Below are 16,396 nucleotides of genomic sequence, written 5' to 3'. Positions count from 1 at the left end.
AAAAAGATGAAAAGGGAGAGGAATTCTTCAGAATCCATTACTTTGTGAGTCTGTCTATGGCAAATTCTTAATTATTCTTGTATATTCGGCCAATGTTACACATGAAGTTTATCAGCTGATGGTTTTTATAATGCCTCATTATATGGCGTGTTGCAGAACCCCTACTACCTAGGGGTGACCGGTTGTAGGTAAAACTTGGCACGTTGACTAGAGGTCTGTGATGGCTTTTACCAAAGTTGGTAGAGATACTCAGTGTAAAATTTTATAATGTTGGAGTAGCATATTAGCACATTAATATTGCTAACACCAGTCTTAATTATAGTGTTTCAGCAGCCTGATGACCTTTCTCTAAGAACTGAAGCAGTTACCTAACAGGGCCGAGCTTGAAATTTGTGAGTCGAATCCAATACACTGTAGAATAGAGTATTAGATATGCTTGCGGTTGTTGTAGTTTTCAATGACTACCACTAGATGACACCAAAGGGCCACATTTGACCGACTGTACCTGTAACTAAGTTTTAAAAGAGCTTTGGGTTGTACTTTTCTTCAACCTGTTCCTAGTGTTAATATGAATAGCCCCTATTTACTGTGTACCTAACTACCATTAACTTGCGTTAGCATTAATGTAAAAAGCCCGATATAAAACAGCATCACAGACTTACAGAAAAAAGATTTTTTCCCCCCTATGAACAGAAGCTTTAAACAGCACAGCCTGACTTTGCACTTTCAAGCTTACAGCGCTATGGAAGTTGGGATTATACTTTGCATTTCACCACCTTTAGTTATTCCCTACAGTATACACAAATAATGTATAGTTGAGTTGTACAGAGGTGGCAAAAGTACACAATATTATTTAGTAGAAGTACAGAGACTCTGGTAAAAGTAGAGGTACAGACACAAAGTATAAAAGTAAAAATCCCTCTGAAGGACATTTCGACCAGCAATTTACGTGCAACTGAACCTCACATCACATTAATATGATTTAAAGACTATTAAACTTAAAGGGAGTGTTGTATAAAGTACGATCATGTTAAAATGTTACTTACTATTAACTGTAATTCAGTATCAACAGTAATTTTCTGGCAATACATGTACTTATCAAATTATATATTTATTTACATGTATGTATATAATAAATACTAACATAGTTTTTCTACTTTGTTACTTCTCACCTCTGGAGTCGTATGCCAGCAGCACTCCTCTCAGCAGCTAGCCAGTCTGCTCTATGCACACATACTAATGATGATGATAATGTCATACTATGACATACATTCTATCATAATGCTAACTGGACATTCAGGTATTGTTTGCTATCAGACTCAGTTTGTCATATTGGGTGTGTAGAATACAGGCCTTGTAACTGTGTACATCAGACTGCGTGTGCACATGGATGTGCGTGAGATCCTGAATTATAATATTAGACTTTCCCCATTTTTTTCTGTTGCTCTCCAATAATTTCTGGATGTATGTGTGTGTGGTATGCTTTCATGCATGTGTGTGAATTGAAACTTGGTGCGTTCAAATTCCTGTTTAATGATGTGTAAGGATCAGCTGGAACTCTGCGTTCTGTCTGCTTGAGTGCTGATTGGATCCCAGTTGAGTCTTGCGACGATGCCCTCAACTCTGTCCAGGCATAAGGCCACTGATGACACAGCCAATACTCACACTCTAAAAACCCTCTTCACAACCACGTGTCCAGAGTGTCCTAAACACTGAATCTCTTCAATATAAATTCTAAACAGTTTTCTACAAACATGCAGCACAACTGAGAAATGTACAAAACAGCTTTCGCGCATGCTTTCCTTGAAAACAGTTTCAGAGAAGTCTGATTCAGTTGGTGAACAACCTAATCCATTACTGCGGAAGATTCCTGACAACACTAATATCAGGTCATTAGAGTCTATATTTTACAAATTCACTTCACTGCTTCAAATGCATACGTGCAGAGGGCCTTCAGATTTGTATTTCTGTGGATTTTAAATGTTTTCTTTCATATAAAACTAAGATGTTACACATAACTTTTGAGTTAAACATTGTTTGTCAAGGTTGTTTGTCAGTTTCACTGACTGTTGTTATGTTTGCAGTCGACACAGCGTTCATTAAAATGTCAGTCGCCTTCATAAGCTTAATTTCAAATCATTTACGAGTGATGAATTCTATCATTCTTTTATTTACACTGTAGCCATTGTTTCCCTGCTAATGAGCTTTTAATTTGATCCTTAATTGTGAAGCACTTTTAAGGTTTTAGTATGAGCTCTGTAGATTAACCATTGATCATCCTTCAGACGTCTAATAATGATGACAGAGATATCACCACGTTGATGGTTTCAGGTACATGTGATGGATGAGTAATGTGTCATAACAGCTGGTATGATGCTGATGGAGAACGAAACTGTTGAAACACAATCTGAGAATTAGAATTTCCACATATGGAAACAAAAACTGGCACAAACATGATGTTTTCCGAACCTTGACAAGTGTTTCTTGTGCCTAACGTGACCAAACCATAAGCGCAGAATTGTCACAAGATAAAGTTGAAAACGTAGCCCTATGAAATGTAAACATACCAACAAACTGACCAACATTTATTCTGGCGATTTGGTTGTAAGAGACTGTTTCCTCAGTGACTAAGATTTATGAAAAAGTGAAGTCTTTATGGGTCTACATAGTTTAGTTGGGAAGCTACAAGCACTGGTGCAGAGGGTTGTACTGCTGATTCCTACTGGGTCTGGTCTGAACTCTTTGCGTAATCTTTGTCCATGTTCCTTTACTGGCTGCCAAATGGTGTCAAAGCATTTCTCACACCCTACAGACCTGCATATTTGTAATATAAATCAATGTGTTCAACTTTGCTGAGCTGGAGCCATAAAGGGCAATACTGTGAATGGATTGAAAACAGAGGTGCATAAGCCCAAATACTATCAATACACACTGTAGTATGTACCCTCCAAATGCTTCAGGCAACCATGCTGCCACGGCTCTGACATGATATTCATGCTACAGCCGCCTGAGAAAGAAATAATGGGCAGGGAGAGGAGGGAAAACGAGAGACTATAGTGCTCAGGGTTAGCTCCAGTGTCTCTCACTCTTTGCTCCTCTTCTCAATACTATACTTGGTTACCATGGAAACACACTTGCAGCGCTTGAGTCGTGAGGCCAGTCAGCTGAGATACCTCGTCTGGTAAACAATCCTGCAATCTGAACTGGATATGCTGGGCATGTGTTTGTCAAATAATGTAGGGATCAGCACGGGAGCAGCTGTGACAACTTTAAACTTTTCCTTCTGCAAGTTTTGATGTTTTATATCACTGAAATTTAAGCCTAAGATACTGTAAGCCTCCTTAACTGACTCGACAAGGAATGTAAGTGAGCTGACACATGTAACCAACTGCATGTTTAATTTCAGTCACTACACAGTCATCATAAAGGGAAAGAAAGATACACAGATAATCCATTAGGCAGCGTTAAACATCACTTTACATATTTATTAAGTTGGTAGAATTTCATTGTGTCCAGTTTACAATTACATGCAGACAAGGTTAGTCCTCAATTCCAGTAGAACCTTCTAAATTATTCTAGGTGAGTGCATAAGCCATTTGTCATCACAGGCAAAACACATGCATACATTGTGCTGTTTGGGATTATCATATTGAAGGCAGAAAAATGAGGCCATGTCCCAAAATGTTTTCCCAGTGATCCACTGTAGAACAGGATGTTTCCTCTATGTTGCTCCGGTTTAGCCAAACAAAATAAAGACGCTTAAAAGTTAGACTGGGGATAAGCAAACAGAATCTGATCCTCCGTAACTCACAAGGCAGTCTGTTCTATAACTGGCCTCTAAAAAAGCAGTTCAGCAATTGTAGTATTTTAACACAGGGATAACTGTTTGTAAAGTGGAACAAAGTCGTGTAAACCTTGACCCACCTGGAAGCAAACCTCAGGGGGGAGGGCTGAGAGGAAAAAGGGGAGTAAACAGGTCCCTCATTTAAAGAGGACCCACAAAGACACTTGAATGACTTGGCGTGGACATGCACACCACCTGATTTCACCATGTTTGTGTTGCTCCTGGAACTTCATACTTATTGTTGCTCCAAAGGCAGTCACTGAAATTTACCAGTTACGTTTTTTGTAATGTCATAGCTTAGCAACTTGGGGAAAAAGACCAGAAAATGCACATGGAAGACATTGAAGACAGGACATTGTCCTTTCAAAAACGTGTTTAGCATTGTGAAAGGGTTTATTTAAACCCAAACCACGTTTTCCTAACCAAACCAAGTAGTTTAGTTCCCTAAACCTAACCAAGTATTTTAGCTCCCTAAAAGTATTTGAGTTCCTTAAACCTAACCAAGTATTTTAGCTCCCTAAAAGTATTTGAGTTCCTTAAACCTAACCAAGCATTTTAGATCCCTAAAAGTATTTGAGTTCCTTAAACCTAACCAAGTATTTTAGCTCCCTAAAAGTATTTGAGTTCCTTAAACCTAACCAAGCATTTTAGATCCCTAAAAGCATTTTAGTTCCCTAAACCTGACCAAGCATTTTATTGCCCTAAAATTGATTTCAGGCCCCAAAACCTAACCGAGTACTTTAATTTCAAATATTTTTTATTTGGATTTTTCAGACACGTATATGTGCATGTTGATCACAAAGTAAACAGTAGATCCTTGTTTTTAACAAACAAAAAGTGCAGGGTTTAACAAGTACAATTAACAATCCCACACATAACAAGAGAGAAGCGCAACCCAGTACTTTAGTTCACTAAACCTAACCAAGTATTTTAGTTCCCTAAACCTAACCAAGTATTTTAGTTCCCTAAAATTGATTTCAGGCCCCAAAACCTAACCAAGTACTTTAGTTCCCTAAACCTAACCAAGTATTTTAGTTCCCTAAAATGTATTTTATGTCCCTAAACCTAACCAAGTATTTTAGTTCCCTAAAATGCATTTTAGGTCCCTAAACCTAACCAAACAACGACAGAAAATTGTAAATATAAGAAAAATAATAAGTATAATAATATGTTCTAAGTGGGATTTGTTCCACAGTTTCCTGAGTGAGAGCCCCGTACACAACCCACTAAACCACAACAGGTTGCTTGAGATACATTTTTTGTTGCTATTTCACAGAGTTTAATTTGAAATGATGGTCCTGGAAAAACATTAATTATGATGTCCAATGTACCAACACAGTGATATATGATACACTGTGGACACGTAGGGGCCCATAGAGAATGCCCATGTACAGGGCTCAGACCATGGCAGGCCTGCGTCCATCAAGACAATGCAATTGACTACAGTATGCTTTGCATTAATTTGACTTAATACAGTTAGGTGTCTGTCTACGTTGATGGAGACCTTATTACGATACAACCAATTAAATCCTGGATAAAGCAGTAATGTCAGCATTCATAGGCAGAACAGGTAGACTGCTAGACAACACAAGAGCTGCATTAGCTTTGCTACTAAACTCTTCTGATCTAAATTACATTATCGTGCATCACAGTTTGTTGAAGGAGCGACCAAACATTCACCTGAGAAAAGAACACAGCTAACTTCAGTTTGCAGGCTCCATTAGCGGCTCATCTGCAGCACATTAATCAACATGTAAACATACCTGCAAATGTCACTTTGGTCCAGTTAGACGCTGTTGTCCTCTTTCACTACAACCCGCTGTCTGCCCATGAAATGCAAGCTACCACGCAAGTTTTTTTACTTTCCTGTTCACTTACAACGTAACACCGGCAGTCTGTCAGCGGCTGTCAATAACACACAGACACACCTCTACAGCTGGCTGAGATGACAAGGGAAATTTCTGATAATTCCCCAAAGACCTTTAATCTTTACCCAAAGACGTTATTATCAATACACAACAATTAAAACAACATGTTGACAGTATTTTTGATGACAAAAAATTACTTTATATGATTTTAGTTCAACTTGAAGTGGATGAAACACATGAGCAGATGGAGCTGACAAGGTGCATCAAAGCAATTTCCCAGAAGAAGTATAAAGAGCAAATCAAGTAGGAAAGTGAAGCAAGAGATGCATCCAGCTGGAAAGATGTCTGGAATGGGAATGCATCTGAGATGAGATTCATTAATGGAGCAGCCAATGTCATAGCCCCCAAACCTTAAGCAGTGGCACAATGACAACCCTACTTTTCTTCACACTGGTAGTTAGCCTCACAAGAAGGATCCAAAATTGAAGTCCCTGACAGTAACTGGAGAATACGAGAGCAGCTGTTAATTGTTTGGCTGTCAGGAAAGAAGTCCCATGCATCAAAGTGGTTTTCGTATGTGAGAGAGAAGTTAGGAAAGAATTATTCATGACTAGACAGCCGGACGAGGCTTTTAAGAAATGAAAGCAGACAGGCCAGCGTCTTTGGGTCCCTGATGACGATCAGCGCCAGCCTAACACCTGACATTTTGTGACCAGACTAAATGATGCTTTTGGATTATGACCCATCTCTTTCGCATCATTTTAGCCCACTAATGACAGGCTTGACATTGGCCAATCAGTGTGGTCGTCTGTGCGTCAAACACAAGACAGAGTCTCTCAACAGACACTCAGGGCTAGAGATGTTTGTTAACCTACAGATTAGACTGATTGTTGACCCATCTGTTCTTTTGACACACTTCTATGAATAAATAGTCCCCAAACATGTCATATCTTCTCCAATCTGTCCCTCAAAGACTGTTTTCCCCCAGCTGAGCTCATGCAAACCAGCAAGCTTGAGGCGATCCCTTGTATCAGATGAGCAAAGGTATGATGGAACAAAGAATTTCTTTGCCAGGGCTAATGGAGGGTGAGTCACTCTCCCGCTCGTCTCTCCCTCCCTCACTTTCTTCCCTTCTTGTTTTTTCTTTTTAAATCTACGATTTTTCCCAGACTGGCAATAAATGCAGTCTCACAGAAATAGTAGATCAGAACTGACCAAATGCAGTTCTGATTGTGATCATCAGAGCAGGTTTGAAGACACAAAATGAAGTGGTTCTGCGGTAAAAATTACATTTGATGCAAGAATCATTATCCAGCATTGGTGCAGAGGCACAGCTGTATTTCTGCTTATGGTACACAGTGTGGCCCATTGTGTGTGGAAGCATTAAATAGCTCATCACACATGACTACATATCCTGAGAGCAGCAGCAATAGATAACAGATTTGTTAAGCGTCATGCCAAGACAAGCCATTGTACTATTGCTTAACACTACAGGCACTGATAATGAGAAAATATTAATGAGAGTCTCAGTACCGCATCGGTCTCTGGAGCTAATAGTCCTCCACTGACAAAGAAAAAAGACGGAGACGGAGAGAAGAGAGTGAGCTAATGAGATGAAGCATGCACGTGTGTTTGCATGTGTCTGTGCACACTTGCTTTTGTGAGTGAGAAAGACAAGGAGACAAAAAAAAAAGAAAGAAAAAACAGCAAGTGAGAAATGGGGAGGGGAAGAGTGTTAATTGAGTATGATCACACCTCCAACATATTCCTTCATGTGAAACAGGCAGAATCAAACTCCCTGCCGCCCACACACTCGTGCACAACATCATCAGGGCCTTGTCAGTCCTAGCACAGGATTTGCACTGCATTCCCACAGCTTGATTCACAAACTGCTGGAGACTTAGCCACCTCCCTCCCTCCCACCCAACCCAATTCAATCTTTCATTTCTTCTTAAAGCTTCACACGTGTAATGCAGAGAATGAATATTTTACAAGTAAATGGGAGAAATAAAATACAGAAGAAGCTGAAAATAGAGTGGGCTCTGATCATTTTAATGCATCTGCACCTGGCTAGTTTAAAGGAGATGTATTAAGCTCATTTTCAGGTTCATCATTTTTACTGCTAGAACAGGTTTACATGCTTTAACGCTCATCAGCTTTCTCAGTAGCACCGTGTCCTCCCTCTGTCTGAGATGCTCCTCTCTCTTTAAGGCCGCCCCTCCTGAATACCCAAACTGCTCTGATTGGTCAACTCACATGTGCCTGAGCCAGCTACGTTCACCATGTCTTCAGTCAACTCTGTCATGTTTTTCAGCTTCCCCTTGGCTTCACTTCTACAATGAATGTAGACGATTGTGTGACATGGTGATGTAGTGAGATGCCAAGAAGTCAGGGAATAAAAGGCGAGACTATTGATGAGGCACTTCAGGAGCAGTGTTTTCTGTGGGAGAGAGGAGCTCCCGTTGGCTTGGACTTTGCACTTTTAACTATCAAGACCTTTTACACGCTCAAGAACCTGGAGGAAAGGAAAAAAACTGGAAAAGCATATTGGGTCTCATTTTAATTGATTGTGAGCTTGGAGCAATACCTCAATAAATGAATATTTCATCATACATTTTTCATTGCCCTGAGTCATTGAAATGTGCTTACTACATGTGATGCTTTTTGCATGGATGTTTTAATAATTCACCTCTCTGGTTGTTGATGTGACTGAATATGTCATAATAGAATCGCTGCATTTCATGGAGCAAAATCCTTCTTCCTTCCTCTGTTCCTCCTCACCCTCTCTACGACAGCATTTCTAACAATAACCGACAAAGAATTACAAAGGCTAATCAGGTTGTTTGAGGTTGCATGTGTTCATCGTTTTTGTGTCTGAAATATCTGTTAAAGAAGACCTGTTAGGCTTTCTCATTATGTTTTCCTTTCCTTCATTGTGTTATATAGAGTCTTGTGCATGTAAATGGCCTTGGAAGTTAATAAGCCTGAAGTCCATGACAACAGAAGCTCCCTTCTCGCACAGAAAACACTGCTCCTGAAACACCTCGTCAGTAGTCACGACTTTGTGACATCACACTTGGTAACCATCTCACACAATTGCAGAATTTATCCCTGCATTCATGGTAAAAGTCACGCTAACTGGAAGCTGAAAACACGACAGAGACATGGTGAGAGGTGCTGGCTCAGGTGTGTGTCAGCTGTCCAATCAGAGCAGACTGTCCAGTGCAGTATGCAAAAACTGATGTGTTTCTTAAGCACTGAAGCATGTAAACCTATTCTAGTAGTAACCCAAAATAAACTCATGAACCAAAAAAAAAAATTGCATAATAAGTCTCCTTAAAATGTTCTTTTTATGATGAAGGGTAATGTGGTATTCATGAGTCTGACTGATACTTGATAAATGTGTGTCTCTGTCACCCTCCCATGTACACTCTGCCTAAGTAAGCCCACTAATAATACTGCATTTGCAGACTAATGCTATCTAATATTTATTTATATTTTTTTTTAACTCCATGGACGTTAAGTGCTGCCATAAAGTGTGTCCACACTGAAAAAGAAGCCAGCTGTAGAGGCAGATGCCCACTGCAGTTCAACTATATTTCTTTAGTTGAGCTCTCTCTCTCTCTCTCTCTCTCTCTCTCTCTCTCTCTCTCTCTCTCTCTCTCTCCCTCCCCTCTCTCTCCTTCCCCCCTCTCCCTCTCTCTCTCTCTCCCTCTCCCTCTCTCTCAGTCATCCTCTCGCGCCGTGCTGCTGAGCCTGCGACGATAGCAGTGGATGAAAATAAAAAAGAAAAAGAAAAAAACAAGACATCTCTCTTTTTGCGCCATAATTTGGAAGGGAAATAAGTGAAGGTACTGTATGAAAATGCATGTTTCTATCTCACGGTTTGAATCTAATCTGTTTCAAAGTGTTGCCTCGGTGTGCTTTATAATATGCGATGGACGCGAGCGACGGCAGAGCGAGCATGCACCCGCACCACAGACTCCACCGCTCTGCTGGGTTGAGTCCTCTTGGTGCAACAGAAGCCCATATGGTTGTTTTTACGAGAGCATGTATCCGTGTTCTGCTGTTTGGGGCTTTGCGTTAACTGCGTTTCTGAGCGTTTTCTTGTGAGGTTTGAATATTGTTGTGCGTGTGCGGAATGAGATTTGATCTGCTTGGTTTTAGTCTACATTGCCACAGTTTTTGTATAAACCACGGCGCGCTGTCTTGTGCACGTTTCGGGTTTACATGCCAAACAGAAGTGATTAAAATCTGCGGCCATAGATTTAAAGTGTCACATGAAAGCCAGGCTGGTATTTACGCGGCGCTCTGCAGAGAGAGGATGGACGGGCAGAGTGCGCGCCATGGACAGATGTGCGAGGAGGGATTTAGTATCGAGGGAGGAATCACGCAGGGGATAAACCTGGCGATGCGTGTGTGTGTGTGTGTGAAAGGGAGAGAGAGAGAGAGAGAGAGTGCGTGTGTGTGTGTGTGTTCTAGCTTGTGTTTCTGAGGGTAAATGGCCCAGCTTTTCAGCAGTGTTAACCACTCAGTCGCACGACAGGCGGCCACACTTTACCTGCAATGAGGGCTTCAGTGTCAGCTGCCTGTAGTCCTCCTGTGCTCGTGCGTGCGTGCGTGCGTGCGAGTCAGTGAGAGAGAGAGAGAGAGAGAGAGAGAGACACACACACACACACACACACACACACACACACACACACACACACACAGAGAGAGAGAGAGAGAGAGAGAGAGAGAGAGAGAGAGAGAGAGAGAGAGAGGTTCCCTGCCAGCAGCAGCAACAGTGTCCGACTAACTGACCGACGGACCACACAGATTCCTTCGCCCACACATTTGGACTGCCAGGCACGAGATAACACTTAGCAGCTGCGAGCAAAATTTAAAAATCGTCCATCACTACGCTGGTTAAATTAATCGAAAATGAAATTAAAGCCTCCGTGTGTCTGTTACGGTGGACGGGGCGCAGAGCCTCAGCAGCACCATGGACAGCGCGTTGTGCTGACCAAGCGCAAAACGGGCTTTGGTGGCTTGTAAACGCCACATGTTGGGGCGGCTGAGTGGTGCGAAGATGTGATGAATGTATGTTTAAAGATCATCTGCATGCACCGTCGAAATTCAGGCACCATTTTCTCGTTTGTTTTTTTTTATTTTTTATTTTTTAAGGTCATTGGCTCTGAAACTCGGGGGCGTAGAGCCACTGCAGGAGGAAAGGAAATATGGAGTGAAACTAAGTTGAATGAATTTGATTTGTGTAGAGAAAATGAACACAGAGGAGGTTGCTGATGCGACTTTTCACTAAAATTCAGTTTGGATCATTTCTGTGCACTGTGTCGTTTTGGGGAAGATTTTAATCGGAAGAGAAAGATCTTCATAGACTGATTTCTCCTCATCACCTCGTTGTTAAACTGAAGAAACAAACAAAAAGTCAACATAATTTCATACTGTTTTACTTTGTTTATATGTGGCGGACCCTGCCACCTTCTCTAGCTTCAAATAGTGTTCGTGGGACCTTATTTTCCTCTGAGAAAAGCTTGTTTATTCAGTTATGGAAAAAGGAGTTTGTATTATTACCTTAATGATATTGTAAATATTAAAATGAAAGAGTTGGAATTTCTTACATAATACACATAATGCCCCTTTAACCACTCATTTAAAAGTTAGCACTTTCTACGAAGCCCATGCTTATAATGTGTTATAATGCACCTATAGTGCTGTATAATCATAGTTATAAGCACTCATGAATATTCATAACGCATTACAGCAATGATCATAACTTATTATGACATTCATGTCTATAATACATTATAAACATGCTTATAATGTTTTATATTGTTCATATAGTTATGAACAATCATAAATATCCAGAATGTTTTATAACAGTAATCATAATTACATATTATACAGCATATGATGACTTATAAGGTCAAGTATCAATACGGCACACTCACTATTTTGCGAGGATCATAGTGTATTCAAATTCTCATAGTTGTAAAACATTATAATCATTTTATAACACATTATTATCACTTACAGTTACTGGAAGTGGCCTTTAAGTAAAGTAATGAAATCCCTGTGTCATAGGTAGATGTAATACCTTATAATCTGGTTATAAGTCACTGTTAGTGGTCATTGTTTGCTGTAGGTAAAGTAAAAAAACAACAACCCACAGCCCGCAGAATGCATTAACATACATTATACTAATGTTTATAATGCATTATATGCTTATAACTATGATAATATGGCACTGTAGGTGCATTATACCGTATAATAGGTATGTTCATGATGTGTTATGATGCATTATAGACATTGGTGTGATAATCAGTTATGATTATTGTTATAAAAACATTATGAATATTCATGATTGCTTATAACTATAATAAAACAGTGCTATAGAGGCATTATAGGTATGTTCATTATGCTTTATAATCCATTAAAGACGTGGGTTTCATAGCAAGTGCTACATGTTAATGTAACTCTTGAGTGTTCGCAAACCAGCACACAGATAAATAAAAAAACATCAAAATTAATTTGATTAAAATGTCAATTGTGACTCAACATATTTGAGAGTAAATATGTCTTTAGTTTAGTCCAAATTAATATCAATCAGAAAATGACAATGAGTCACATTACATTGCTTTTTTCTACAGCTCGGGAATAAATTAATTTGAATTCAATACGGATGTCAAGAAAACTGCTGCAGTCAATTGATGTTGGTCTTAAACTAAAGATGTGAATGTCGATAAGACAGCACTGTCTCTTTACAGATCAATAGTTAATAAGAGCTCTATTAGGTTCTGCTCAAAATGACAGGAGGTTGCATCGGTTTGCTAAGTAGGTGGATTCCTTCTCTGTAGTACATTTTCTTTCACTACAATCAATAGCAAAGGAAAACCTCTCCTGGTGCCCTCACCATCTGAGCCTAAGCCTGGCCCCATTGATCACAGGCCACACCCACTTGAATTAAGGAGAAATGCGTGAGGAAAACATGTCAAGCTGTACGCCCCACATTATTTCCTTCATTTATTACAGTCCATTGGTTTCCACACACTGCTTTACTCTCCATCCACTGCATTCATTTGTCCCATCTGCTTATCTCCCTAAATCCATTTCCTCCTCCTGATGTCGATGATTCCTGATGTTGCCCTTGGGGGAATGATGAGCAGTCTCCAATCAATTGCAATCACAGATCAGTGGTGTACCGGGAAAAAGGAGAGAGGAAATCAGTAGGGGAGGCAGGCCTGGGAGACCTGAATAATGACCACCTACCTACCAAACCCACTGCCTTGTTGCTATGTAATCTCCAGTTCATCAGAATACTATTGAACTACGTTAGCCATAATTCAGGGAATCCATAGCGCTGTCTGCTGGGGTCGCTCTCAGGAGGTGATGGATGTTACGCTGGAAGAAACCTGAAGTGTAATTTTCTTCCTGTTTACTTCTCCTGTGTGAAAGCCAAGACATGCAAACTGATACTGTGGGGTTGACTAAAATGAGAAAAAAATGGCAACAATGCTGGTGACTGGATGGCTGGAGCAACATAATAACAGGATAGAGCAACAGTGAAACATCATGGCATCAAAAATTACATTACAAATATCTATGTATATCAAGAAAAGAAATGTGAATCTATGGGTTAGGGTTAGGGACGCAACGATAAAATCTTAACTGGAATTTCTATCAACTGCCTGGGCCATCTTGGCTCCATATGGGCAGGAGCATGTGCACTTATTGAATAGTTAATCAGACGAGGCATTAGTGCCCCTTACATTATCCTGACCTCAGTTCACTAAAAGGCCAAGACACTTAAGGCTCCTCTGACCTAATTCATTCACCTTTCACTCAGATACTGGTTAAATGGATGCTGTGGTGGATATTGCAAGCTGTAATGGTATACCACTACAGTGTATGCAGAGCAGACAGGGAGATTTTGATGATCTGTCGCTGATTGAAGCTGGAGGAAGTTGATTCTGGAGAAATTTGATTGGTGAGTCATTCCCAGGTTGTCAAATACTGACACTTTTGGTTGTAGCGTCTGGGAATGAGACATGAACTAGCATGCACGCACGGCTAGACAGGCTTTTCATCCAAAAAACGGAAGTTCAGTTTGCAACACATCACAGAAGGTGTGACTTCATTCATCATTACGTAGCATACATAATAGTTGTTTCCTGCTATATTCATGTTCAAAATCTCACATATTTAACCTTTAAATGACAACATGATACAAGGATGTTACACCCACTTATGTATACTTATTTTTATGTGCAATTCCCATGAGACGGCACAGATCTAATCCACAACAATGCAAAGCAGATGGCTGGGTGGGGGACTGTCTGACTGACTGATTGAGCCATTCATTATCTCTCTCACTAACCACAATGCTAATTCTAGGATCAGTGAGGGACTCTGTTGAACTCCATGCTGCAGATACAGTGCAACTTTAAAGGATAAGTTCTCACAAACATGAAAATTCAGCCATTTTCTACTCACACTCACATGGATGGCAAGTCAGGGAAAGTTTTGTACATTTCATGTATATTTTAACGTTGAAAAACAACTAACAAACTTCAGCTGACTTTCAAACGGCGTCGGGTGAGTGGACAATGACTTACTTTTCATTTTTGGGTGAACTTATCCTTTAAAGACACAGTCTGTTACCCAGTGGTAAAGTAACGACAAAAACTTTCACCAATGCCGTGAAAGTTATGTAATAACTTTTTCTTTTCATTTTAACCTCTTTGATTAATTATGCAAATATATATACTATTTACTATGGTCATAAAATGCTGATTAGGCCTTTAATGAAGCTCATTATTGGGCCTTTAAGTAAACTCATGTTTTATTCATCTTCTTTTCTTTTTCATCCATGCATACTGTAAGTATAAGTACAGTATAGGCTTATCAAAGTCTATTATGGACTAGAAACCTATATACTCCATAAAAACTCCACACTGTGTGCTCTGATCCCATATTCTGGGGCCTCAGAACTGTCATCTCTCTGGCCCACCTCTTCTTGGCCTCCCTTTCCCAGCCACACCCTCTGAATCGATTTCTGTATCCATCAGGAAGGATTATGCAAAGATCCTGAGAGGGATAACCCTTGGGAAAAATTCACACTCGCTCACTCCTCCACATCACATTCTTGGCCGTAGCACAGTGTGCTCTCTTTGAGCCTACCAGCTGTTGCAGTGCTCTGTGCAATCAATACGACAGTCATGTTTCACAACAACCGTCACTCCCTCACTGCCAGGAACCTGTGGGAGGTCCCTCTGGGCGAGAGACTGAGAGATATGGTAGACAAGTGATACGCTGATGAGGTTTCAGAAATGCATCAGCTGGTTTGAGAAATTCAGATGCAGTTTATGAGCTATGTACGTTTGTGGGGCATGAAAGTGTTGGTGTGGGGGAGGGGATGGCTGTTTTACGTTCAACGGAAGGATAAGATATCATAGGATTGTAGAGTGTGCGTACAAACGGAGGGGCGGAGGGGAACGGGAGGAGTCATGGAAGGATTAAAGAGGAGGAAACATGAAAGAGATGAACAAATGGAAACAAGAATCTTAGTTACAGCATTTTTACACCAAAATTAGAGCTTATATGCAGATTTTTAACATTGGTCAGCGCTCCTAAAAACTGACTCCTTTCCCATTGCTAGATGATGAGTTTGCCTTTCTGTTTCTGTTCTTTGTTGTTTTCTGATGTTTCACTTTTGACGTCACAAATGCGTGGGAAAACAGGGAACAGTAGAACTAGCATGGAGGCCAGTGACAATGTTACGTTGGTTCATTTTTTAAGTATCTTTTACCTCAGTCTATCTTTCAAACACTGACAATGTTTGAGCACAGTGAGCAGTGTTTTGTTTTATTTGTCTAGTGTGAAATTATTTAAAGTTGCAATATGTAAGAATTGTCTACCTTCAAATTCATACTCAGAACCAGAGTGTTATCACCAGGGTAACCACGCACTGCTGCTTGTTATAGCTGCTGTTAGCTAACTAGCTCAGTGGTCCAGACTGGGAGCTTGGAGCACCAGCGAAGTGTTGGTGTTGACAGCTAGCACAGGAACATTGGTCCTGGACAGTCTGGCTAGCTGGTTAGCATGCTAACTTCATTTGATATCTCTGCAACACTATTCATAGTCGTCACAATGTCCTAACTGTTTTTTTTCCTTTGCATTCTGTTATAATTGAAGTTTTTCAGTGTTTTCAACTACATGTTACATCGGTGAAGGGTGGTAGAAAATCTGTAGAAATCAGTGTAACCCATGTGCTACCTCAATCAAGCCTGACTCGAGCTTCACAAACAATGCTTCATTCAACTTAATTGAAACAGCCGGCTGCATCGGCATACTCTTTTTCTTTACCTTTATAGGCTCATGTAGATCCATAAGACATACCGTAGGCAGTAAACAATGTGGGGGCTGGTAGCCACCTCTAGGAAATTACTGGAGTCAATATACCTATGTCCAATGAACCCAGAGCAGTCTTTATGTAGAGACCAATCATCTGATGCTATCGTATTCCTTCTCTCATGTTAACAGATTCACAACTCAGCACTTCATGACTGTAATTGAAGTGACAAAGTGGTGCAATGTGACCTGACATTGACAAAATGTTTTTGACGGGAAAAAGCTGTTGAGCAGGATGCAGTGAAGCGTGTTTGTTTGAGGGGAAGGTGGTTCT

The sequence above is a fragment of the Pagrus major genome, chromosome 23, assembly GCF_040436345.1.
Source record: "Pagrus major chromosome 23, Pma_NU_1.0".
NCBI classification, from domain to species: Eukaryota; Metazoa; Chordata; class Actinopteri; order Spariformes; family Sparidae; genus Pagrus; species Pagrus major.
This window is presented reverse-complemented; position numbering follows the sequence as displayed.